Raw genomic sequence first — 25827 nt, forward strand, 5'->3', positions numbered from 1 at the left:
ACTTTAAATCTGTAATTCCCAAAGTGGGTTATGCTGTATGCTGGGAGGCACTGGATTGCCCTATGTGGGCACTGAGGAGCAGGTGTGGCTACCTTATTGCCATTGTAGGCCTGAAGCTCATAGCCACCGCCTCTGCCTTCTCTCCGCTGGCGATTGCCTCCGATAGGCCCAATTGTGACCCCCATTTGCTCTGCACTACTGCTAGCGTTGAGTAGGGACTACCCTGACATACACAGAGAGGAAATTATAAACCATCATCAATTCACAGATCTTTATAAGTCAAGGCAACTGAATATGGGCAATTTGGTGCCCTTAAACCTCTGTGTGGTGATGGTGACAGGAAGAAGAGGTAAGAGATTATATGTGGAGATATGTTGGTGACACCATTGCAGCAGAGCTGAGGAGAAATGAGTGACGCCATAGAGAGGAGTCTAGTAGGTGTTGGTATATGAGAGATGGAGCACATAGGTATAATATAGTGGGGTTTGCAGTAAAGCAACTCTCTAATCTACTCACCTGTTATTAGTATTATTATGACTTTTCAACTGGTGTGAAACTGCAAGCCCCAGTGAGAAGATGTTAATATAGAAGTTGTGCCTGTATATATAAGATAAATTAATGTAAATTGTATATTATATCTGCAAAAGCTGCCTGTGAGATGGTATATGTCACCATTGATTTTTGTGTTATAAATTAAATAAACATTTTAATAAAATTTTGAAGGCCATTAATCCATGCTGCTGTATGTTATTAATTAAATATTTTAATATGTCTTTTGTAAAGGTCTCAATGGATGGGCTGCTGCAATAAATGTATGGTACCAAGAGGACAAGGAATCACTGCTTTAAATACTTATAGCTGAAGTTAAGACATAATAAATCCAATAGTACAGTAATTAACAAACTAATAATTAACAAAAAAGTAATTTGGTGACTTTTTCTTGTGTCACAATAGACATAGTCACCTGCAGTAAGAGTCTAATGTCTTGTTGCGGAGTGTTCGCTTCAGTACTCAATGGAGGTCGTTCAGGAGCTGATGCAATGTATTGCTTTTAGACTGTAATCTGGGTTATGGTCTAAGAGCAATTACTAACATCAGCTCCCAAGTGGCCCCCGGACTGGTCCATTGAGGACATAAGTGACTACCATAATACCTTCTCCAAGAAAATCAGACAAAGAAGCAGAAGATCTCCTTACGCCATAGAGTTCTCAATTGCTCCATTCTCACTGTGTAGGCACCTGACAAAACTTCAAACATTTACTTATTACATTACAGATTTGTCCTATCCCCTAATTTGCAAGTGATCTCATCTATGGTGAGTCATTTCTCCCACTGATGCCAGCTCATGGGTAATGTTTCTTTGTGATAAATGTGTTTTTCATCTGGGTGCCGGTGACTGTGTACAAGCTACACCCAGGTGTAGCGCACATCATCGAATGTGACCCATGATCCGGCATCACCAGGAATTCACTGAAGATTATACTTAGAGAATCCCACTCTGATATATTTACTGAGACAAGTACCTTCCTTCCATCTTTTTCAGACACTCCCGCATTGCAATATGAAAACTAGTTTGCCTTGCAAAATCTTTTTTCCCCATAAAGCATTCTTATTGGGGCACTGCATAAAATGACAGAAATGTATAAGACATTTCAGGCATTATAAACGTTGTTATAATAAAATTTAAAGAAATAAACCAACCAAAATAAACCATAGATTTCCAATATAATAAACCCAAATAGATGTCCAAAGGCCACTAAACTGAATAATAGACACATAGCAAACTAAAGAGTAATGTTGGGAGAGAACAGGAAAAGGTAGGGTGTCAATGTTGGAGATGATGTGTGTGTGAAGGTTGTTATTTGCAGAGTACTGTAGTTAGGCATACACCAGTGAATGACTCAATCCATGAACAACCCAGTTACTTAACCAGTGAGGTTGAGTTATTAGCAGATAACAGGTATAGTTGTACTTACGGTTACATACACACTGGTACCTTTTATAGAATCCAAAACCCGCGAGATCCGGAAGGCGGGATGATGACATTTTGCCTCGATTTCAGTTCCGAGTCAGGCGGGAATACCCAAGCCGGACTCAGTTCCTGGCTCGGATCGGGGGGGCTCGGATTTCAGAAATCCGAACCCTCTCATCCCTACTTATAACGTTCACCTCCCGTTGGTTGAAAGTCACTCGGTTACTTGGAGCCGGAGCTTAGCACCGCTATTTCATGGAACGCTGATTTCTGATTAAAACCTATGGCATAGAATCCAGCCTACCATAAATGGATGATCTACGCACAACAAGAGATGCCTCCTATGTGTCTCATAAATGTTAATATAAATATGGTTTAAAAATTAATTGTAAACATTCAGAACTGAAGCATCATTTATTTCCCCATATGCAATGTACGTACTATATAAATACGCGTGTATTAATATTAACTATATACTTTTTTCTACCTTATCGCTCAAAGATCTTCTAGAATGTTTTTCCCCAGTTAATTAGACATAATAAAGTCCTTGCACGAACAATCATAAACATGACAAATAGGATTTGAGTTATAGCAATGCAAAGATTTTTATTCACATTTTAGTTAGGTTGGTTATACTTTAAATCTGTAATTCCCAAAGTGGGTTATGCTGTATGCTGGGAGGCACTGGATTGCCCTATGTGGGCACTGAGGAGCAGGTGTGGCTACCTTATTGCCATTGTAGGCCTGAAGCTCATAGCCACCGCCTCTGCCTTCTCTCCGCTGGCGATTGCCTCCGATAGGCCCAATTGTGACCCCCATTTGCTCTGCACTACTGCTAGCGTTGAGTAGGGACTACCCTGACATACACAGAGAGGAAATTATAAACCATCATCAATTCACAGATCTTTATAAGTCAAGGCAACTGAATATGGGCAATTTGGTGCCCTTAAACCTCTGTGTGGTGATGGTGACAGGAAGAAGAGGTAAGAGATTATATGTGGAGATATGTTGGTGACACCATTGCAGCAGAGCTGAGGAGAAATGAGTGACGCCATAGAGAGGAGTCTAGTAGGTGTTGGTATATGAGAGATGGAGCACATAGGTATAATATAGTGGGGTTTGCAGTAAAGCAACTCTCTAATCTACTCACCTGTTATTAGTATTATTATGACTTTTCAACTGGTGTGAAACTGCAAGCCCCAGTGAGAAGATGTTAATATAGAAGTTGTGCCTGTATATATAAGATAAGTTAATGTAAATTGTATATTATATCTGCAAAAGCTGCCTGTGAGATGGTATATGTCACCATTGATTTTTGTGTTATAAATTAAATAAACATTTTAATAAAATTTTGAAGGCCATTAATCCATGCTGCTGTATGTTATTAATTAAATATTTTAATAATATGTCTTTTGTAAAGGTCTCAATGGATGGGCTGCTGCAATAAATGTATGGTACCAAGAGGACAAGGAATCACTGCTTTAAATACTTATAGCTGAAGTTAAGACATAATAAATCCAATAGTACAGTAATTAACAAACTAATAATTAACAAAAAAGTAATTTGGTGACTTTTTCTTGTGTCACAATAGACATAGTCACCTGCAGTAAGAGTCTAATGTCTTGTTGCGGAGTGTTCGCTTCAGTACTCAATGGAGGTCGTTCAGGAGCTGATGCAATGTATTGCTTTTAGACTGTAATCTGGGTTATGGTCTAAGAGCAATTACTAACATCAGCTCCCAAGTGGCCCCCGGACTGGTCCATTGAGGACATAAGTGACTACCATAATACCTTCTCCAAGAAAATCAGACAAAGAAGCAGAAGATCTCCTTACGCCATAGAGTTCTCAATTGCTCCATTCTCACTGTGTAGGCACCTGACAAAACTTCAAACATTTACTTATTACATTACAGATTTGTCCTATCCCCTAATTTGCAAGTGATCTCATCTATGGTGAGTCATTTCTCCCACTGATGCCAGCTCATGGGTAATGTTTCTTTGTGATAAATGTGTTTTTCATCTGGGTGCCGGTGACTGTGTACAAGCTACACCCAGGTGTAGCGCACATCATCGAATGTGACCCATGATCCGGCATCACCAGGAATTCACTGAAGATTATACTTAGAGAATCCCACTCTGATATATTTACTGAGACAAGTACCTTCCTTCCATCTTTTTCAGACACTCCCGCATTGCAATATGAAAACTAGTTTGCCTTGCAAAATCTTTTTTCCCCATAAAGCATTCTTATTGGGGCACTGCATAAAATGACAGAAATGTATAAGACATTTCAGGCATTATAAACGTTGTTATAATAAAATTTAAAGAAATAAACCAACCAAAATAAACCATAGATTTCCAATATAATAAACCCAAATAGATGTCCAAAGGCCACTAAACTGAATAATAGACACATAGCAAACTAATTAAAGAGTAATGTTGGGAGAGAACAGGAAAAGGTAGGGTGTCAATGTTGGAGATGATGTGTGTGTGAAGGTTGTTATTTGCAGAGTACTGTAGTTAGGCATACACCAGTGAATGACTCAATCCATGAACAACCCAGTTACTTAACCAGTGAGGTTGAGTTATTAGCAGATAACAGGTATAGTTGTACTTACGGTTACATACACACTGGTACCTTTTATAGAATCCAAAACCCGCGAGATCCGGAAGGCGGGATGATGACATTTTGCCTCGATTTCAGTTCCGAGTCAGGCGGGAATACCCAAGCCGGACTCAGTTCCTGGCTCAGATCGGGGGGGCTCGGATTTCAGAAATCCGAACCCTCTCATCCCTACTTATAACGTTCACCTCCCGTTGGTTGAAAGTCACTCGGTTACTTGGAGCCGGAGCTTAGCACCGCTATTTCATGGAACGCTGATTTCTGATTAAAACCTATGGCATAGAATCCAGCCTACCATAAATGGATGATCTACGCACAACAAGAGATGCCTCCTATGTGTCTCATAAATGTTAATATAAATATGGTTTAAAAATTAATTGTAAACATTCAGAACTGAAGCATCATTTATTTCCCCATATGCAATGTACGTACTATATAAATACGCGTGTATTAATATTAACTATATACTTTTTTCTACCTTATCGCACAAAGATCTTCTAGAATGTTTTTCCCCAGTTAATTAGACATAATAAAGTCCTTGCACGAACAATCATAAACATGACAAATAGGATTTGAGTTATAGCAATGCAAAGATTTTTATTCACATTTTAGTTAGGTTGGTTATACTTTAAATCTGTAATTCCCAAAGTGGGTTATGCTGTATGCTGGGAGGCACTGGATTGCCCTATGTGGGCACTGAGGAGCAGGTGTGGCTACCTTATTGCCATTGTAGGCCTGAAGCTCATAGCCACCGCCTCTGCCTTCTCTCCGCTGGCGATTGCCTCCGATAGGCCCAATTGTGACCCCCATTTGCTCTGCACTACTGCTAGCATTGAGTAGGGACTACCCTGACATACACAGAGAGGAAATTATAAACCATCATCAATTCACAGATCTTTATAAGTCAAGGCAACTGAATATGGGCAATTTGGTGCCCTTAAACCTCTGTGTGGTGATGGTGACAGGAAGAAGAGGTAAGAGATTATATGTGGAGATATGTTGGTGACACCATTGCAGCAGAGCTGAGGAGAAATGAGTGACGCCATAGAGAGGAGTCTAGTAGGTGTTGGTATATGAGAGATGGAGCACATAGGTATAATATAGTGGGGTTTGCAGTAAAGCAACTCTCTAATCTACTCACCTGTTATTAGTATTATTATGACTTTTCAACTGGTGTGAAACTGCAAGCCCCAGTGAGAAGATGTTAATATAGAAGTTGTGCCTGTATATATAAGATAAATTAATGTAAATTGTATATTATATCTGCAAAAGCTGCCTGTGAGATGGTATATGTCACCATTGATTTTTGTGTTATAAATTAAATAAACATTTTAATAAAATTTTGAAGGCCATTAATCCATGCTGCTGTATGTTATTAATTAAATATTTTAATAATATGTCTTTTGTAAAGGTCTCAATGGATGGGCTGCTGCAATAAATGTATGGTACCAAGAGGACAAGGAATCACTGCTTTAAATACTTATAGCTGAAGTTAAGACATAATAAATCCAATAGTACAGTAATTAACAAACTAATAATTAACAAAAAAGTAATTTGGTGACTTTTTCTTGTGTCACAATAGACATAGTCACCTGCAGTAAGAGTCTAATGTCTTGTTGCGGAGTGTTCGCTTCAGTACTCAATGGAGGTCGTTCAGGAGCTGATGCAATGTATTGCTTTTAGACTGTAATCTGGGTTATGGTCTAAGAGCAATTACTAACATCAGCTCCCAAGTGGCCCCCGGACTGGTCCATTGAGGACATAAGTGACTACCATAATACCTTCTCCAAGAAAATCAGACAAAGAAGCAGAAGATCTCCTTACGCCATAGAGTTCTCAATTGCTCCATTCTCACTGTGTAGGCACCTGACAAAACTTCAAACATTTACTTATTACATTACAGATTTGTCCTATCCCCTAATTTGCAAGTGATCTCATCTATGGTGAGTCATTTCTCCCACTGATGCCAGCTCATGGGTAATGTTTCTTTGTGATAATGTGTTTTTCATCTGGGTGCCGGTGACTGTGTACAAGCTACACCCAGGTGTAGCGCACATCATCGAATGTGACCCATGATCCGGCATCACCAGGAATTCACTGAAGATTATACTTAGAGAATCCCACTCTGATATATTTACTGAGACAAGTACCTTCCTTCCATCTTTTTCAGACACTCCCGCATTGCAATATGAAAACTAGTTTGCCTTGCAAAATCTTTTTTCCCCATAAAGCATTCTTATTGGGGCACTGCATAAAATGACAGAAATGTATAAGACATTTCAGGCATTATAAACGTTGTTATAATAAAATTTAAAGAAATAAACCAACCAAAATAAACCATAGATTTCCAATATAATAAACCCAAATAGATGTCCAAAGGCCACTAAACTGAATAATAGACACATAGCAAACTAATTAAAGAGTAATGTTGGGAGAGAACAGGAAAAGGTAGGGTGTCAATGTTGGAGATGATGTGTGTGTGAAGGTTGTTATTTGCAGAGTACTGTAGTTAGGCATACACCAGTGAATGACTCAATCCATGAACAACCCAGTTACTTAACCAGTGAGGTTGAGTTATTAGCAGATAACAGGTATAGTTGTACTTACGGTTACATACACACTGGTACTGGAGTGGTGCTTGAGCAGAACAAGCTTTTACACTGAGCACCAGCCGGTGACAGGGTAGTGGTACAGGGTACTGGAACAGCCTTTTATACAGGTAGTAGTCAGGTTTCTCATGATCTATGTAAGTAGGAGACATCCTTCTTCTACCATGTTACTCCACACAGATGGCGTGTGCATGCACAGCACGAAGTCTGGCGAATTTACACCCCTGGTCATGCCACGAATGCAGGTTTATTCAATTTCCTTGAATTTTATATATAGCGTGCCACCTAAAAGGAATAATGGAGTGGCTGCTTGCAACCAATTCCCTTAAAGCAAACAGGATTGCTTTAAACTAGAGATGAGTGAGTCCGGTTCTCTGAGAACTGGACCCACCCGAACAAAGGGGATCCGAGTCAGCCTCAGGTTTTCCCGCCTGACCCGTAATTCAAAATTGAGCAAACACAACCAACTTGGCGGAATAAAGACATTGAAATTCATCTTGCTATAACGGAAATGAAATGAATATACAAACTCCATACGCTGATCCCCCAGAGCCTAAATAGTGATTTTGAGTTAAAATGGTTTTTAGCATTTGTTTTATATGTATTTATATAAACTTCAAATTTTTGTATATTTATGTATATTCATTTTTAAGGACTCATTATTCATTATGCATTTTAGTAATCTGTTAATGTAATGTCCTTTCTTACCTAATTCTACATAATTCCCTAATATATTAACTGTAATTATTATTGATGTTCTTTTTATGTATTCTTATGGACTTAAATGGACTCTGTTGTATATGCCCAAATGATTTCCGGTGAAATGGAACACGGAAGTAACTAAATGTGACTAAAAGGAGTTGACATGCAAGGTGTCATATCCGGTGACGGACTTCCGGGAATGGAAACGGAGAGGACGGCACGCTGGGTTCTCCCCTCCGGTCAGGCAAGGATTTGGAATGCAAAAACATTGTGGCCGGTGATGCACTTCCAGGATTACAGAGCAGAGCATGTGATGATGTGTTTCCGGACCAGGATTTTTCCGCAACAGTTAGTCAATCAGTGGGGATATATATAGAGGCTAAGTCCAGTTTAACCACCTGTGTTATCCAATCCAGGGGTGTGCTGTGCTCTGTCCAAGAGGGGGGCTGTGTGTTGCCCATTCAGGGGTGTGCTGTGCTATGTCCAGGGGGCTCTGTTGCTCATCCAGGAGTGTGCTATGCGCCATGCAGGGGGCCGTGTGGTACAATCCAGGGGTGTGCTGTGCTGTCCATCAAGGAGTGTGCTGCAAGGTTGTGTTGTCCATCCAGTATGCCGTCCATCCAAGTTGTGCTGTCCATCCAGGGGTGTGCTGTCCATCCATGAGCTGTAAAACATAAATAAATAACAAAGTTTTTTTTTAAAAAATAAGTTAAACAAATGTAAATATTTTTTTTGTCCGTACCCCCTCCAGTGTGTGTGTGTGTGTGTGTGTGTGTGTGTGTGTGTGTGTGTGTATATATATATATATATATATATATATATATATATATCACTGTTGATCAGTAATACTGCAGTGTAATATTAAAACAAGTATTGTGACACTGTTGGTCAGTAATACCACAGTGTAATATTCATAAAAGCATTGTGACGCTGTTCGTCAGTAATACTGAAGTGTAATATTCATACAAGTATTGTGACACTGTTGGTCGGTAATACTGCAGTGTAATATTCATACAAATATTGTGACTCTTTAGGTTCTGCCCCAGTAAATTCACATAAGCAGTGTGACTGCACAGTGTCATTTGTGAACATAAACTTTAAGTTAAAAATGTAACATTTTGGTACAAATTGACATTTGTGCTGTACCCCGCTTCGTTCATGTTTGCTGATATGGAGAATGATCAATTGAGAGGAGAGCAGAAACCACATACTAGTGCTGGAGCTGCTGCCACCAGTGATGATACTAGTCAGTCAACGTCATCTACTAAAGCCGATGCCCAAGGGCAAGGAGGGCTTAAGTCAGGGCATCTAAAATCAAAGAAGCAATCTTTTACTGTGGTAAAGAAAAATAAAATTCAAAGAGAAAGTTAGCTGCAGAAAGACATAAAATTGGCCATATGCCTTTTACCACACGAAGTGGCAAGGAAAGGCTAAGGCCTTGGCCTTTATTTATGGTGGTTCCGCGTCTTATGATGATGTAAACCCTTCTCCCTGTCAAAGTTTTTTTTTTAAAAAATGAAATCGTTAACGCCACAGGAACCAACTGTGTGCTTAGAAATTTCACAAATCCCTGAGGAGAGTCTAAGTGTGTCCACAGGTGCCTTGTGTGAGCCTCACCTTTCCAATACTGTACTCGAAGAGGAGCCTCTGTCCGGACTGCGACTATTTCAGTACATAAAGAGAGATTACTTTTTCCAAAGTTCCTTTGTAGTCATTGGAGGAGCTATCCTGCTTGCTGGCGTTCCTCACATACAGGGAATAGAGAATTAAAGTGATCATCTGTTTCCAATGTGTTGTCAGGTTGTGGGATTCCTAGATTGCTCATTATTTCAAACGTGATTCCATTTGGGTCACATGTTCTGAACTTCCTATGGATGACAGACCTCTAGTATAAAGCCTGCTACTAACTGTGTCTCAGTGTCTGTGCAATGTTGACTGTTTACTAAACTTGATCTAAAGGGAACTTACAACTTGATCAGAGTAAAGAGGGTGATGAGTGGAAAACTGCGTTTAATACGCAAGATGGCCATTATGAGAACCTCGTCATGCCCTTTGGTTTATGTAATGCTCCTGCAGTGTCCCAGGAGTTTGTGAATTACATTTTAAGAGATATACTTTACCAGTTTGTTATTGTTTATCTTGATGATATTTAGATTTTTCCAGGAATCCTTCTGATCATCGTACCCATGTTAAGGAGGTAATAAGTCGTCTTCGAGCTAATAAGCTTTATGGTAAGATCTCCAAGTGTGTTTTTGAAGTCCCAGTGATACCCTTTTTGGGGTATATAATTTCCGGTTCTGAACTTCAGATGGACCCTGAGAAGTTAAAGGCTATTCAAGATTGGGTTTTGCCCACTTCATTAAAGTCTATTCAGAGATATTTAGGCTTTGCCAATTATTACAGAAAGTTTATCAAAGTGTGGTCCCCAGAGACATTGGATGCCTTTCAAACTCTCATTTTCTGAAGCCTACATTCTAGTTCAACCTGATGTTGAGAAGCCATTATGCTAAAAGTGGATGCCTCCACTTATGGAGTTGGGGCTATTTTGTCTCAAGTGGCTGCAGATGGGAAAACAGTATCTTGTGGATTCTTTTCACGAAAGTTTTCTAGTGCTGCGAGTAATTACTCCATCAGGGATCAAGAGTTGTTAGCTATTAAGTTAGTTTTGGAGGAATGGAAATATTTATTAGAAGGCGCATAAGCACCCTGTTACTAATTTTCAGACCATAAAAATTTGTTGTATTTGAAAACTGCCCATTATCTGAACCCACAACAAGCTCGTTGGGCACTCTTTTATTCTCGTTTTGATTTTGTCCTCAGGTATCGTCCAGGTTCATTGAATAAAAAGGCAGATGTACTTTCACGCTCAATGTTGGAAGAGAAAGAACAAAATGAGGATCAAAGGTACCCTATAATAAACCCTCTGGCTTTTTCTTCAATTTCCATCTCTCCTGATCCTTCTCCTGGGAAGTTATTTGTGGCACCAGAGTTACAAGGTAAACGTCTTTCCTGGGCTCATAATTCTCATTTCTCTGGACAACCAGGGGTTCATAAAATGTACTCATTTTTGCAACGTTCCTATTAGTGGTCTTCCATGAAAAAGATGTCCAAGAGTTTATACGATCTTGTTCGAAGTGTGTACAACATAAGTCCTCCCGGCAGTCTCCAGTTGGTCCTCTCCATCCACTACCCATTCCCACCCAACCATGGACCCATCTTTCCATGGATTTTATTACAGATCTTCCTGAGTCTAGGGGGTGTACAATTATTTGGGTAGTGCTGGATCGTTTTACCAAGATGGCTCATTTTTGTCCTTTGGCTCAAATTCCATCAGCCCCCAAATTAGCACAAATATTTATCAAAGAGATATTTAGTCTTCATGGACTTCCTTCTGAGATAGTGTCTGATCGGTGTGTCCAGTTTGTTGCTCGGTTTTGGAGGGCTTTATGTTCATCATTGCAAATTAAATTACAGTTTTCTTCTGCATATCACCCTCAGTCAAATGGACAAACCAAAAGAGTGAACCAGGAGTTGGAGACCTTCTTGAGAATGTATATTTCTTCTTCTCAAGATGATTGGATGGATTTCTTGCCTTGGGCTGAGTTTGCTCATAACTTTCATTATTTGTCTGCTACAGGTGTAAGTCATTTTTTCGCCAATTCTGGTCGGCATTCTCGAGTTCCTGAGCTTCAATCAATTCCTACAGTGGATGTTCCAGCAGCCAAAGCTACCCTCCAATATTTTTCTGGAATTTGGAGACAGGTACATAAGTGTCTTAGGAAAGCCTCTCATAATTATAAGGTCTTTGCTGATAGAAAACGTTCGGCTGTTCCTAAATACTCTGTTGGGGATCGGGTCTGGTTGTCTACTAGAAATCTTCGACTTAAAGTACCTACTATGAAGTTTGCTCCCTGGTATATTGGTCCTATTCGTATTATAAAAATTATCAACCCAGTGGCATGTAAGTTACAGTTACCTCCAACTATGCTTGTACCTGACTCCTTGCATGTCTCCTTGCTTAGACCATTGATTCTTAATCGATTTCATGACAGCTTGCCTAAAGTACCTCCCATAACAACTGCTCGAGGTGTGGAGTTTGAGATTGATAAGATTCTGGATTCATGTAAGCATCAAAATAAATTACAATACCTTGTAGACTGGAAGGGTTATGGCCCGGAGGAGAGATCTTGGATTAAAGACTCTGATGTCCATGCTCCTAAGTTGATACATAATTTTCATGCTAAATTCCCTTTAAAACCTGGTGGGTGTTCGGAGACCACCCAAAAAGGGGGAGGTACTGTCAGGACTGTGACTATTTGTTCCTTTGTGGTCATTGGAGGAGCTATCCTGCTTGCTGGCGTTCTTCACATACAGGGAATATAGAGTTAAAGTGATCATCTATTTCCAAGGTGTTGTCAGGTTGTGGGATTCCTAGATTGCTCATTATTTCAAACCTGATTCCTTTTGGGTCACATGTTCTGAACTTCCTATGGATCACAGACCTCTAGTATAAAGCCTGCTACTAACTGTGTCTCAGTGTCTGTGCAATGTTACTTTCAGGTATTACTTGGACTCCTGCCAGATCCCTGTTGTTCCTGTGGGCTGCTGTGGACTTTGCTATTTCTCCGCTCATGTTCCAGCTAAAGTTCTGATGCCAGTTACTACCGCACTACAGAGCTCAGCATAGCCATTGCCTAAGTATTGCTTTTTGCTCCACTGCTGTGGTTTCACCTTTTGCTGCACTATTTAATTTGCCTGTTGCCTCTCACTCCTGTGGACATTGAACATATATCTTCATTACAGTTGTCAGCTGCACCGTTACAGATATCATCACCGCATGGCGGGGCTCAACCCTGTTCTGGAACCACACTGCTTCACAGGGCTCAACCCTGCTTCAACCTTCATTGCATTGTGAGGTTCAACCCCACTCCAGATTCTAGTTACACCTCAGGGCTCAACCCTGTTCTGGTACCACACCCCTTCACAGGACTCAACCCTGCTTCAACCTCATTGCATCACAGGGCTCAACCCTGGTCTGACCTCACCGCATCATAGGGCTCAACCCTGCTCCGACCTCACCACATCACAGGGCTCAACCCTGCTCCGACCTCACCACATCACAGGGCTCAACCCTGCTCCGTCTTTCACCACATCACAGGGCTCACTCTGCTCCGGATCTCCATCACTACAGGGTTCCACCCAGGTGAAGCTCCTCTATACCATCCTGAGGTGTTAGCCTCATACTGGACTCGGGGTTGCCTACCATATTAACTTTTCTGTGTTAAAGACTATATGGGGGGGTTTCTCCTATACTTGTTATTGCTTATGTGAACCTCAGTGTTGTTGAGACTTTATGTGAGACGTTGCTATTGTATTTGTCCTGTGAATAAACTCTATTTACTTTTATTCCATGCTATCGAGCTTTCATGAAAAGGTCATTCCTAAAGCCACCCCAGTTTATTGTGCCTAGTAGGCCTGCCTCCTCCCAGGCGTCTCAAGTGTCGGCAGCCATGACAGCCTCCTTCCACTATTTGTGCACCCTTTGCAAATGTGTGGATGAGCAGAACACGTCAACATGCTGACATAGAAATTGATGATGCTTCTGTGGAAGTGCACCAGGATAAGGAGGATATTTGTGTAGCTGACACTAATAAGGATGTTGATGATGAGGATGTTGTTTGTGTAAATCAGGCACCAGTGGAAACAGTTGTTGCCCATGATAAGTAAAAGCCCATTGTCATGCCTGCAAAAATCCATTTCTTATGTGTGGAATTATTTTAACCCAAATCCTGACAATTGTCAAGCTATCTGTACCCTTTGTAAAGCCACAGTAAGTAGAGGTAGGGACCTTAACCATCTAGGAACCTCTCCCTGTTATGTCATTTGCAGCAAGTTCATGAACATTTTGGGGAAAATCAGAAACTTTTGCTAAGAAAATAACACAGTCCAGCATCAGTTAGCTCCTTTCCCTCAGCTAGATCCCAGCACCTGCAATCTCCCCCACTAACACATTTGTCATCAATATCCTCACTAATGATTCAAGGTAGTTCTGCATACAGGATAAGGCTAGGTGACTCCTCCCTTATCCAGTATTTCTCAGAAGAATCCTTGAGCACTAGGCCTGCTGCTGCTATTGGACAGTTGACTGTTCAACAATCCTTTGATAGAGGAAGCAAGTATAATAGCTGTCACCCAGTTGCACAGTGGATCACTGACACCATGACGGCTGTGATAGTATTAAATGGTGCAATAATAGAAATGGATGATAGTGTGGAGGAAGTGCAAAAGAAGGATAAGGGGGATATTTATGTCCTATCTGATGCTAATGAGGAAGTTGTTTGTGTAAATCAGCCACCAGTGGCAGCAGTTCTTGCTCATGATTAAAAAAATATATATTTTGTGATGCCTGGGCATAAGACCAGACAATCCACATCTTGGGTGTGGAATTATTTTAACCCAAATCCTGACAACAGTTGTGAAGGCATCTGTACCATTTGTGAAGCAAAAGTTAGTAGAGGTCGGGACGTTAACCATCTAGGCACCTCCTCCCTGTTACGTCATTTGCAGCGAGTTCATGCTAAGTTTTTTTAACAAAATTAAAATAATTTGTAAATTGATAACAAGCAGTCCGGTATCAGTTACCAGCAGTTTAGACCAGCACATGCATCTCCACCACCAACACCCTCACAATCAACCTCCTCCTTAATGACTGGAGGTAGTCCTTCCAAAATATTGTTTTGTGGGGACCTAAACAAACCAATTACTTCAGCCACAAAAAAGTGTCAGTCCTTGTCGCTAAAGGGGTTGGTTTATTAAACGGTGCATGTCCTTTTTAATATCCCACATAAGAGTGGGTGGGAGGGCCCAAGGACAATTCCATCTTGCACCTCTTTTATTTACATTTTTCACTGTTTGGGGCATTGCTGACTATTTGCCACTGCTGTGTGGCAATGTTTCACAGATGTCCTATATTTTTTAAAACTCCTCTGTCGCAAATAACAGACAGATAGCCGGCCAGATTGCTGCAGCCTTTGGCCTATATTGGGGAAAAAAGTAGTGAAAATAATTTTTTGGACTGTGAGGTGGTTAATAGTGACTAGAAATGCCTGAAAATGATTGTTATTAAGATCAATAATACCGTAGGAACAAAAACAGGCCCAAATTATGTGATTTTAGCTGTTTTTATCATATTTTACCAAAACCAAAACACGCAAGGGTGGTTTTGCAAAACCGAATCCAGATCCCAAACCTCGAAGTAGATATAGATCCAAAACCAAAACACAGGGGTAGGCACACATCTCAACTTTAAACACAAGTATAAAACAATAGAGCGCCTATACTCCAATATTCAGTCAAAAAATACCTAGTAACTCACAATTACGAGCAATTACTTAATCCTTATTCAATCAATCACAATATAATAAAAAAGGGACAAATATTCCCTCCAATCATTTTAAAACACATATGTGAACAGAATAAAGTACAACAATGTTGCAAAGTGTTACTGAATGTTGCAATGTTGCAAAGTGTTACTGAATTGATATATTGTATCACACTCTAATTAAAATGGAAACAGTCTTGAAAAGCTGGAATCCACTATGTTACATTTCTTATTTCCACTTTCTTTGTTTTAGATGTATATCTTTTATTTACCAGAATAATAAGTTCCAAATTGGGTATGATCACAGTCATTTAAATAATTATAACCATATTTCACAATAGTGTGGCCACATAAATAGAAATGTCTTTGTGTAAAACAACGGCTCCAAATATAAAAGAGAGTTGGATACGAATCTTATTCTTAACTGATGATTGTTTTATTGTGTAGGGATTAGTGTATTGCTGATATGTAAGCTGGCAATATGAATACTTTCCCCGGCTACCACTCCATTGCTCCTTCATTTTCCCAGCCTCACACTGCACCAGCAGCTGCGTCACAGATAGCGGCACATGGTATTGCATTCCTCCGACTGCATAGTACGTCTACGCTGCACCAACAGCTATTTCTCAGAGCACAGCTCATGTCTGTGCAACAATTATACATAGCAAGATGCCGCTTGCTCGGACTTGTGATCCTCTGCGTGGTGTCTGATCTGAGACAATCCCATTCATTGTCAAACGGGAGAAAAAGTAAGATCTTCTGCTGGGGTACTCTTATTGCAAAATAAATAAATACATTTATAATGGTCTTGTAAGACAAACCAACAAGCAACACATAAAAATCTGAGAAATGACTGATACAAAGTGATATTTTAGTGGCACAATAACTGAATCTGCACTATTTTTCCTTTGATTATTACATGGTTTGAAACAGTTCTACAATTATACAATCTTATAAGTGTTACTCAATTAAGGTGTTCTTTTGTATTGAAGAACCACTTATCATAGGTCATAAAGTTTATTACCACTGAAGTATAATCCACAAATTTTATTGCCTATTGATATGTGATATACAATTACACTCACAGATTTATTTATTATATCTTCTTGATGTCCTTTCTGTGACTCTTGTTAGTCTTCACAAAAAAGCACTGATATGTTTGAAAGTATATTTTCCTTTCCATTTAGTGAAAAATTTGATAATTCAGGAATATTACCTCTCTCAGGTTTTTATGTTTTGCTTGTGGTTTGTCTTGTAAGTCCATTATAAAAGTTAAGTTTGAAATGTATTTTGCAATAAGAGTGCCCCAGCAAAAGAGCAGTTACTTGTTGCTCTTGAGAGCACAGCCGGTCACATAATTTTCTCTTATCTCTCTTATCTTTGTATGTTTATCAGCCACAGCAAGATAAACATTATATCGGCATAAACTTATTACCACTCTAGTGGAACCTTTGCACCCAACCACCCCTATTACCCATTGCTAGAATCCCACTCGTTCCAGGCCAGCCCCACAGACACTTACCTTCTCCTGTGTCTTCTGGCTGTGCCTGGTCTTCTTCATTGCACCATGACATCATGCGTGCTGCATTGCAAATCTTCAGGCACTGCCGGTTGTTGGTGCAATAAAGTTCTTTGCTTATTGCGACTCACAATAATAATAATACACTTTATTACACTAGCTGCTGCTGGTGGTGCCTGAAGACAAGAGACAGTGGCTTCCAAGACCCCACAGATTAGATCCATTCATAACCGCAACCGGTGGCGCACCAGTGGTAAGCAAGGTGCAGGCAGCAGTTATAGATGGATTTATCTGTGTGCCCCTTGTACCCTCCCGTCACTTGGCCTGCTCCCTGTTGCCCCCTGACAGCAGGCACTGGGAGGTCAATGACGTCACTGCCTCCAGGATTTCCATCACGGAGTATGACATTCTAGGCATAATGAGGTAAAAGATAACCCCCATAGTAAATCTAAGGTGAGATGACAGAGAAGTCTGATGAAATATATGTTAGGAAACAGCTTAGTATAAGAGCTAACTCATTTCAGCTTGCATTTAACCATACATGTCTGATAACCTATCAGAGGGAAACTGACTCCAGTACCGACTACAGAATGGTGTAGATCTCTCCTACATGAATTTCAGTGACAGGATAATGCCAGTTCAATGGGAAAGGCTTGAACAAAGATCCAATCCATGAAAATATGCCACTCTGTCTCTGAAATCATCCAAAGAAAATAACGGATTTAATCCTGGGCTTGCAAAAAGTTAAACAGACAAGTCCTCATAACCTCAAACTCTTGAGGCACTTTTAGATAAATGGTCTATGTATTTGAGTATTCACCAATTTGCCTATAGAAGTAACCTCAAAGTATTAATTTTTTTCCCCAAAAACATTCAAATAGTTTAAAAACAAAAAATATATAAAAAACGTATTTTTATAATCTCACTCCATGGAATCATCTCTAAGGCTATTACATCCTTTACTCTACCTGCAGCTCATCCTTCTGGGCATATTGCAGTCTCATTAATCTACTCTCATGAACACACATGAGCTTTTAAATTTTCTATACACATAGTGTTATTGTCAAACACACACACACAACCTGTCGCCATAAAAATCTTTCATACAAATCCAAAAAATATATTTATATCTCTCTCCTGCTGCTTCTATTAGCTGGTGACATATCACCAAATCCTGGCCCTACCCACATACCCCACTCACAATGCAATTTAAATCCAGCAAACCTCAGACACATCACATGCCTCCCATCACCCTCCAAAACACTAAAATGTGCCTCATGGAATGCACACTCTGTTTTCATAAGCTAACATCAATCCATGACCTCTTTATTTTAACTAACCTTGACCTTCTGGCGATAACAGAAACATGGCTCACACAATCAGACACTTCCACCCCTGCAGCACTTTCACACGGTGGCCTACACTTCACCCACACCTCCAGGCCTGGAAATAGTAAAGGAGGTGGGGTAGGAATATTACTGTCCCAATCTTTCACATACACAGGTCTCCCACAGGTACCTTCACTCACATTTACATTATTTGAAGTTCTATCAGGACTTTCAGCCTTTTCTCTCTGCGAGTTGCTGCTACTATTCCCCACCTGGGCCACCCCAACAATTTCTGGAACATTCTGCCTGGCACCCTCACTTTCTATCCTCAGACATCTCCACCATCATTATGGGTGATTTCAATATACCCATTGACAGTCCACAATCTCCTCATGCCTCCAAACTACTCTCTTTAACCTCCTCTCTTGGCCTCTCCCAATGGACTGACTCATCTACTCATCAGGAGGGCTACTGCCTTGATCTTGTATTCACCAGTCTGTGCTCAGTTTCTGATTTCACTAATGCTCCTTTCCTTCTCTCTCAGATCACAACCTTATCACATGCACCTTCTCCTCCATTACATCAACCTCAATGTCATTGAAATCAACCAAACCTCCTAAAACCAGCATAAATATTAATGCTATTAATTTTCAACAACTATCCACCTCTCTACAACAATGACTCTCACCAATTTCTACATTCACTTCTCCTGAGACTGCTGCATCAACCTTAACCAGAATCTGGAAAAAGCCCTTGATGAAGTAGCTCCAGCTACCCATCACACTCCACGTAGACTTAGACTGTGGCATTCTAAGGTAAGAAGGCATCTATGAAAACTCTCATGTAAAAGTAGAACGTCATTGGCATAAGTCTCATACTCCAAGTGACTTCTTCACATATAAGACTATCACCACCCTTACCGTAATGCTCTGGACACTGGCAAACAAACATATTTTCAATCTCTAATCTCTGCCCAAGCCTCTAACCCCAAGCAACTTTTGAAAACATTTAAACTGCTTTTTACCCCTCCCTCACCCAACCCACCTGCTACTATCTGTCACACAAGATCTTGCTTCCTATTTGAAGGACAAGATTGATCAGATCAGAAATGAAATGGAATGTTCTTCCTCAGCCAGCGACCTGCTCAATTCCCTACCTGAACCCTCTGGCACATTCTCTTCATTTGACCCCACAAATGAAGATGAAGTCTCTACACTCTTCTCATCCTCCTACTCTATTACCATCCTCTAGATCCTATACCCTCACAAATCTGTAAATCTCTGTCTCCTGTGCTCATCCCAATCCTAACTAAAATTTGTAATCTGTCTCTCTCTACTGGCATCTTTCCGTCACTGTTCAAGCATGCAGCAATTACTCCCATTCTGAAGAAACAAAATTCTGACCCTAACACTCTCATCTCTCAGCTCCCATACCCCTCAAAGTTACTTGAGAGATTTGTCTAGACCCGCCTCACACACTTTCTTAACTCCAACAACTTATTGAACCCACTTCAGTCCGACTTTCATTCCCAACACTCCACTGAAACAGCACTGACTAAGGAAGTAAATTATCTGGTCACTGCCAAGGCTAAAGGCTCACTTCTAATTCTTCTAGATCTCTCTGCTGCTTTTGACACTGTTGACCACTCCCTTCTCAAACAAACATTACAATCGTTAGGTCTTAAGGACACAGCACTTTCTTGGTTCTCGTCCTACCTATCTAATCTCTCTTTCACTGTTCATTTTTCTGATTCTGCCTCTTCCTCACTACCTACATATCCTCTCCAGATTTATCACCATCTGTATTGGTCCGTGTCACTGAACATCTTTCTGCCATTTCATCTTGGATTTCATCTTGCCACCTGAAACTTAATATTTCTAAAACAGAATTAATTATATTTCCACTGGCCAATAACAGATACCAAGCCGATCTCTCCCTCACTGTTGATAACTCGACAATCCACCCTGCCCCACAGGTTTGCTACCTAGGTGTCATCCTTGACTCTGAACTGTCCTTTGTTCCCCACATTCAATTTGTCTCCAAATCATGTTACATACAATCCATTATGAATGCAGCTGCAAGGCTGATCTTCTTTGCCAACCGTTTATCGTCTGCTGCTCCGCTCTGTCAGTCCCTCCATTGGTTGCCGGTTTTCTACTGTATTCAATACAAAATACTTTTATTTACACATAAGGCCATTAACCAAACCACACCAACATACATCTCTTCACTCATCTCAAAATATCTCCCAACCCGACCTCTACGCTGAGCACAAGATCTGCGTCTCTCATCCCCATGCATTACTTGCTCCCATTCAGTGTTACAGGACTTTCTTTGGGCTGCACCCACTCTATGGAATGCCTTACTACCCACAATAAGACTTACCTCTAGTCTTCAATCCTTCAAGTGTTCCCTGAAAACTCACCCCTTCAGACAAGCTTATCAGATTCCAGAACTGACCACATAACCTTCATAGCTTCCATGTCTTATTACATCCCCTTTCACAGTCCACACATATAAATCAACAGTAAGGGAAAAACAGGGGGATACCACTGCACTAGCTAATTTGTTATGAACCCCATAAATGATCATAATCTCATTCAATTCGTCTGTTGGGGGTGCTGCCAGGGACAATAATGAGAATCCAATATACAAGTTCCACAAGAAGGAGAAAGAATGTCCTCTATTGGCGCACAAAAGTGATTTATAAATTTTAAAATATAACTTTTATTGTATTGTTAAAACCTTGCTATAATGAAATATCAATAAAATAAATAGCATGAAATAAAGAGAAGAAAATTGTGCAATAAAATAAAGCTGACACTTTGGGCCACTAATTTCCTTAAATAAAGATATGTGTGATACTCTGAGTGTTCATGACTCTTATTAGTAAATATGTGTGTTGTGGGATACTGAACAATACAAAAAATTATACATATAATTATATTGCAATGTTATATCTTACACCTAGTATATGAATCATCATATATATAGCTTATATTAAGCCTATTATTACATATATAGGGATATATATCACATTGAAAAAATAGCTGTTTTCAAACAACCTCAGAAATGGCAACACGTCTGATCAGGGTATCCTACTTTTGCACATCACACACTATTTGATGTAGAAGATACTTTAATCGCATTGATATTGTAACATTTGTTTCCAATCACATGCAGAGTAATTCCGTACAGGGACTAAACGTAGAGCTTGGTTAGAGCAGCATGTGTCTATAGCTAATAACACAGACCTATTCTAAACAAATTGTACTAAGGCTTAATAAATGGGGTCTGAAAAAATGAATGCTGTAACATTATTGGGTTGTTGTATAGCCCTCTAAATTTTAAATGAAAACATTAATCCATTATCTGGGCATTAATTCAACATGCATTCATCAATAAGCTCACGCTGGATAAACACATTCAGACCCTATTGTAGTTTCCGTTATTAGATCTACCGCTGTGGATAAAGAGAGCAAGAGGGAAATTGCAGTATCATTCTATGTCATTAGTCCCTCCATGTATTCTTAGCATCTCCATATATTGTTTACACAGTGGGGTAATGTTTGATGCCGTGTGAGATATAACCCATATACCGGCCTTCAGACCCTAATGCAGGATACTCTGCTACGTTACCAATTGTTAAAAAATATATGCACTTCCACGTGGTGAAGCAGTATCTATAATCAGCGTTTTGCCATTACGTTGTTATAAGGCCCTCTAAATATTTAATGGGAACATTAATCTATTGTCTGGGCGTTAATTCAACATGCATAAATCAATAAACTGATACTAGATAAATAAATTCAGACTCTATTGTTGTCTCTATTACTAGATCTACCACTGTGGATGGAGAGAGCAAAAATGGGGAAATTGTAATATCATTCCATATCAGTAATCCCTCCGTGTAACAGTAAGGTAATGTTTAATCCCATGCGGTCTATACCCCTTGTAACGGCCTTCAGATCCCAATACAGGATACTCGGCTACCAATTATTAAATAATATATACATTTCCATGTGGTGAAGCAGTGTCTGTAGTCAGCGTGTTGCTATTACGGGCGGCAGGCTTAGGTCATAGAAACTCAAGCATACTGCAGCCACATTTTGTGTATGTTCAGAATTTAGGATCGAATCAGAATGATAATATATTCACACAACAACATCTAAATCAAACTTTAATTATTTGGAGCGGTGCCTATGGTCAGCGTTCTAGACCGCCGACATACGTTTCACTATTAAGTTTTATCAGAGTATCACACATATCTTTATTTAAGGAAATTAGTGGCCCAAAGTATCAGCTTTATTTTATTGCACAATTTTCTTCTCTTTATTTCACACTATCTATTTTATTGATATTTCACTATAGCAAGGTTTTAACAATACAATAAAAGTTATATTTTAATATTTATAAATCACTTTTGTCCGCCAACAGAGGACATTCTTTCTCCTTCTTGTGGAACTTGTATATTGGACAGTCCACACATAGCCTCACACATTATCTTTCTTTCACATCCTCCTGACATTTGGCCGACATTCCTGTGTAACTGGATTATACAGCCCACCAAGAAACACTGCAATCTGGCTGGACCAAAATGCAATATATAGCACCTATCCTTGTGCATCAATGCCTATTTCCCTATAGATTGTGAGATTGCAAGCAGGGCCTTCCTACCTATATATCTGTCTGGTTTTACCCAGTGTTGTTCTATTAATGTTTCTAATTGTAAAGCGCAACAGAATATTATTATTGAGCAGATCTGCAGGAACCTTTTTAAAAGAAGTAGCATAAATTTCAGTGTTCTCCAATTAACTCCACAAATATCTCAGTAGTGCTGCATGGTTATAAAGCAAGTATACAGTACTAGGAAAATTGATACTCATTTTTCTTAGGCTGATACAGCTTCAACATTATAGTTGTTGTGCAGACATTTTTCTAGAATAGCATGTGGAAAATGGGAGCAAATAGTTGAGTATCCTTGTGAGTCAAAACAATTAGGAAGGATTGCAATTTGGTAAAATATATTATTTTAATTGTATTCACCCTACCCAAGTAGACTAGCATAAGACAATTCAAGTCTTTCAGTTTATTAGCTAAATGTGTAATGGCTGGTGTAACACTTAACCAGTATAGGTTGGCCATATTTTAGGGCAACTGAATGCCTAAATAGGTCAAACTAATAGTATTGATACCCTAAATCTATATACCCAAAATGTTGCTGTTTAGCGCTACAAGTCACATAAGAAATAATTGCTGTCCAGACTTATATTGTGGTTCCAAAGCACAAGAGTTCTTATTGCAATAAAAGAAAGTTACACGCTTTGATCGAACACAATTAGCGCAAAAGACAATTAAATACAAAAAGGTACAAGCAGATACATATGCGTGCGCACTGGTCCCAGTAAACAGTCGTCTCTCCAGAAGCCTGTGGTCATCCAAGAAGAATGGCTGTATACTATAACCAGTGAGCAGGCTATATACCTTACAGAACAAAGAAACTAGTTAACAGGTTTCTATTGGGTCTTGCTTCTGGACATTCTGGTACGAAGCAGATCATTGGACAGGTCATACAGCATCACTGGGGGTCCCAGTTCCTCAGATGTTGCTTTGTATAGTTTTCTTGCTGAAGAACTGGTTTAAACTAGTCAAAAGACACTACATACAGCTTTACATTCTAACAACTAATTCCATATACAGTAGTTCATAACTTGCAGACATATGATGCGATCTCCTTGTTGATAGAACCGGAGATCTGCAAATAAACAGTGATTTAGAATGGTACCAAACATGATATGTCTACTAGCTTATGCACCTTAGATATCGAATACATTACATTTCACAACATAAGTATTCGCTAATATTAAGCTTAATGCTTAGGGACCTTTTTATAAGTGATTGCATGTGTGGGAGTGAAAATATTGTGTAAAGACGATAGTATGCATGGTGCGTCTATGTGTTTTGTGCTTTGATAAACAGCGCAACTTCTATGTATTATTTAATGTGCGTATAGGTTTTGATAGGACTTTTCAACAATATGCGGTAGCAAAGCAGACGCACAATGCTAATAATGAAATATAGCAGCGCCAATAACCCGGCTTTGATAGTCCACCCTTTGATAGCAACCAAAACGCTATCACACTCTAGGCTTAATCTATTCAGTCATACTCTATGAAATATTATTTAATGTGTTATTATGGGATGGCGCAATGTGGTCATTAAACCATTAATAATGCACCCCTGGGAGGGAGATAAAACTACCCTTATATGCACACCATGGATCTGTAGATCATGGGAAAGATGTGGGGATGCACCTAACCTATAAAGGAAGTCTTGAAGAGGATAGGGACTTCATTATTTAAGATGTTTAAAATAACATTTGATAATACATTTCATGCATGGCTAAAATCTATACATCATCTGATGGTACATTCTAGTTCAGGATTGTAATGCAGTCCTTCATTTACCTTTGTATTCATACTATTACTACTAACCACCATCATAATTTCATTCCCCTCGGTTTACCTTAGCATTACATTTTCCACACTTCAACACAGCAGGAACACATCTGACACATAAGCCAATTACTAAGATGACAACCAATATGAGGATCAGGAGCTTACCTATGCTAGCAACCATTTCTACCTTTTTCTCTACCTCGGTCAATGAGGCATTATGGTTCTTTCTAAATTCCCATTTCATCTGCAGAATCTCATCCATCTTTCAGTCTATCACCTCTTTGGGATCACTAGTTTTATTTGTGATAAAAGTGCAACACTTGACACCAATTTGGGTGGCCAGAGTCACGCAGTATCCACCAGTTACAGCTGTTAAATAATTTAACACTAGTCTATGTTGCACAAGTTCTTTCTTATAGGCCTGTAGCTCCTTACCAGTGTCCCTGAACATGTCATCATACATCTCGGTGATATTATCTATTAATTTAGCAAGGTCTTGGATGTATCTAAAATTTAAAAGTACCCCGAGCGATCCTGGTGGGATCTAATGCTACCAAAATTTGGAAGCCAGTTGTTTCGCTAATCAACTGTATGGCTGTATGTACATCACCAGATATCATATTTCTTTTGTCTCTGTGTTCATACTGTGAATGAAGATATGGTGATGGTGTGTTTTTATGAATACCAAGCATTTCACCATGTGTAAGGGTCATAACCTCTGGGAGTACCCTTCCTAGATAACATGAACCTTCAGAACTCGGAATGAGCCACTTGTACGCTTTCCTTCCACAAATAAAATACACATCGTCTGGGAGTACATAAGTAATAGAATGCATCATTACCATTCAACACATTTCTCTGACAAAGGATCCTATCCCAGGTTCTCCCATTTGGCTAATGCATGTCTCTGGTTGTATAATATCTGCACAGTACCCTACTGGTACTCTGCCAACCATCTCCTTGATGGGACTACGAGTATACCTATACCGTAAATATCACCCACTGTTAGTAATGTCATGTACAAGTTTAGCATCTAATAGTCCATTATCAGCTCTGTGTGAGAAGGTCATTGTCTGATTGTTCCCGGTCATCTCCCTACTTCCTGGTATATTGAAATTGGTGAAGTTTAAACATAAGAGTGTTCTATCTACTTGGTACGGGTGAACCTTGAACTTAAAGAATTTCCCCCTTAAGTAATCCAAGAACATCAGAGACATTTAACGGGAGTGGTACTAA

General features: G+C 39.6%; 1 long non-coding RNA gene across 1 annotated transcript in view; it reads right to left on the minus strand.

Moving 5' to 3' along the window:
- Positions 1-6732: 6732 nt before the first annotated feature.
- LOC148508231 (uncharacterized) overlaps positions 6733-25827 on the minus strand; it is a 30943-nt gene continuing 11848 nt past the window's right edge. The window contains exon 3 of the long non-coding RNA XR_015869595.1: positions 6733-8569. This is a non-coding gene — a long non-coding RNA (uncharacterized LOC148508231). The remainder of the gene's footprint in view (positions 8570-25827) is intronic.

The sequence above is a fragment of the Taudactylus pleione genome, unplaced genomic scaffold, assembly GCF_031769625.1.
Source record: "Taudactylus pleione unplaced genomic scaffold, aTauple2 ptg000372l, whole genome shotgun sequence".
NCBI classification, from domain to species: domain Eukaryota; kingdom Metazoa; phylum Chordata; class Amphibia; order Anura; family Myobatrachidae; genus Taudactylus; species Taudactylus pleione.